Here is a 3,270-nt window from a genome sequence, read left to right on the forward strand (position 1 = left end):
CAACTCCTTTATGGTTTTGAACTCCTAATTTGTATTGGACTCAATTATTTTATTTAGGGTTTTCTATATCTATAAATAGTCCATAAAAATCAATGAGAGGAAGGAGGAGGCACTTTTGAAGAGAAAAGTCGTCAATACTTTTTAGGGTTCTTTTCTTCTTCTTGTTTTCCTAGACATTAGTAGCTAAAGTTCTTGTTCTGGGTCTGTAGCTACGGATTCAATGTTGATTATTTAAGGTTTTTGATTAATTCTTGGTTGTCATTATAAGTTACTTTTATATTCTTGTTTTAGAATTTTGTGCTTGATCACCATAAAATAAATCTAGTGTCTAATCTTAAAATCGAACGAGGAGGGATTAGATAGACCAGAGAATAGATTGAGGTGATTAGTGTTCAGGAGTGATGCCCAGACGAACACCTTGCTTGGTTAAGAAATAGGATGAAATATAAATGCTCGTCAGTTAGATGGCTGACTGGGGTAGGCGGCGAGAGGCGAACCACCCGGACCATACTATCAATCCTATAAACCAGTAACTTGACAACTAAAATTAGTTTTAAGCAAAAAATATGATACATGAAATACAATACATGCTGCAACCTTGAGATTTTCATTAATTTTTCTGTTCCTCTCAAGGGGTGGTGGTATAAAGATAAAGGAACCAAGTAATATATGTCGCATCTTGCACTTCTTGGCCCTTAAGTGAGGAATGTCATTTTGTCTACGTGGACTAAAAACTTTAGAATGTAGGGACCTTGTTCCTCATCAATACACTCATCCATTAGTTCAGATTTTATAGAAAAGTGTTTTGAATGAGATTCAAGTTCCCTTAATTCTAAAGCAGCACTATTTATAACATTCTCACTTTTGTACTCTTTTTCAACATCAATATTAAGGAATAAAATATAGTTGAATGGTTGGAATTCCTCTTTTTGCTCCACTAGTTGGTCATAATCCACAACAATTGGTAATTGGGCTTCAGACGCCTCAAACTTTTTGTTCAAGTGAGCCTCTAAGTCATGAATATCTGAGCCAAATTGATCGATTTCTTGTGTGAGTGTAACTCTTTTTTCGATCAGGTAGGGTGCCAAGTATATTATTTCATCACGGATAGACTCTTCAATCTTTAGAAGTTGAATTCGTTCATATATCCAATATTCGCTCACTATCTCTTTTTCTCCATAACTTTCTCCTTGTTGGGCCCCAATCTCTTCTAATTCAGCTTGGATTGTAATTTTTGATTGAAGAACATCAAGCTTATATTGTAGTTCCACAATAACTTTGTACCCTTCTGTGCATTCAAGTATTTCTCCGGTGATTTTTGAATTAACCTTGTCCAACATGTATGTACATTCAAGCGCCTCTTGTTTTGTATTCTCTGTTTCATAGCCCCTACCAACATCACAAATAACAGAAGAATCATAATAGGGGTTTGTGGGAAGGGAATAAGTTTTAGGATAATCATTCCAATGAATATACTGACGACCACATATATGACATAAAGGACTTTCATCACCCAATCATCCATATCAATAAGAGTACCAAATTATTTAAAGAAAGAGAAAAAAAACAATTGTTGGAAGGAAAAAAAAAACTAATAATAAAAGAAAGAGTAAATAAAGAAAAAGAAAAGGTATAACCTAGAAGAATAGTTAATTTCTAAGTCCCCAGCAGCGGCGCCAAAAACTTGTTGCTCCTCAGTATACACGCAAGTGTATGCGGTCACGCAAGTAATATAGTGACTCTTAAGAAAACCAGATTATCGAACGCAAAAGACTTGTCAATTAACAATTTTTATTAAATTATATTGATCTAATTATTTATTTAAGAGAGCCAAAAGAGAAGAATGCAAGAACAAAGTAATAAAATTTAGGGGTAAAATTCATAAGTTCAAAGTGGAAAGAAAAGTGGTAAATTTATTTGTGTCGTGCCGCGACGTTAAATTAGGCGCTTATTGGGTTGGAACCTAATTTATAGTGTAACTTTTTATTTTTTTTATTCTTTTATTATTATTATTATTATTTTATTTTTGTGTTATTTTTTACAGGTTTTGGAGAAGTCTGAGTATCCAGAATTTGGAGCTAAGGAGCACGTTGGAGCCTAAGTGTGGGGTGCGTATGACCCTTGATGAAAATAAAGAGAACATGCTACTAGCTAGACCTAAAGGCCTCGGGGAGTTTTTCTAACCCTTGTTTTTAAAATTTTATTTGATGCTTTGGGGACATAGCATCTTTTTAAGTGTGGGGTGGAGGAATAAATTCCTAGTTTTTTATTGTTTTATTGAGTCTTTTTATTTCTTTAGAATGGGTTCCTTGGCTTTTGTTTTCGGTTCTTTTTCTTGAGGATAGTCCCTTTGAACCGAGTGTCTTTTAATTTTTTAGGAATAATTTTTTATTTTATTTTTTTGAGAGAAAAGAAAAGACCCTTTTTGAGTGGTTGTGATACTTGCTATTTAGGTCTAATTTTTTAGTAGTACTTTCTTGTGAATGCTTAGATAAAAAAAATGCAGACTCTTTAACACCTAAGCTCATGGTTGTGACTCTGTATATAATTTATTTTATTTTGTAGTTTGTTATGATCCTTTCTCTCTTAGAAGTGGAATTGATCCATCTTGATTGATACTTGTGCCATGTGTGGTGAGAATTTGTTTATTCCATGTTTTGCATCTTAGTCTAGAACTTGCCCTGCATGTTATTGAAGCGAAATAAAAAGTGTTGCTTTGTTTAGGAGATGATAATAGGCTTTCTTTGATTTGTCTGGTAAATTTTAACCTTTTCAGATATTATATCACTAGTTAGCCCTTTTGAGGCTGTAGCCTTTTGTTGGTAGCCAGAATCCTTAATTTTTGCACCTTGTTTCCTTAAGCATTATAGCATAGCTTGAGCATTATAGCATAGACTTATTCTAATTATCAATTCTGAAGAAAAAGGATGGTTGAGTGTAAAAGGTGATCAATGATAGCTACAAAGTGTTTAAAAGGCCTTCTTTGAAAGAATGTGACATGAAAAAAAAGAAGTTTCCTTGATGATGGCCCTCCTTCCAAAGACATCGTGCACCTTAATGCATGTAAAATACGTAAGTTGAGGGTGGCTATTATGAAAGTTACTTCTAAAAAAAAGATTGAAACATTCTTGAGATGATGAGAATTACTTGTGAAATAATTGCTGAAGATAGTGCTGAAAATAAAGAGAAGAAAATAATGGGTGATGAAGTCTAAAATTGCAAAGTGCTTAAGGAAGTGTAAGTCACTATTATATAGTTTTCCTACCCGTC

Source organism: Solanum tuberosum, unplaced genomic scaffold, assembly GCF_000226075.1.
Source record: "Solanum tuberosum cultivar DM 1-3 516 R44 unplaced genomic scaffold, SolTub_3.0 scf00006, whole genome shotgun sequence".
Lineage (NCBI taxonomy): Eukaryota > Viridiplantae > Streptophyta > Magnoliopsida > Solanales > Solanaceae > Solanum > Solanum tuberosum.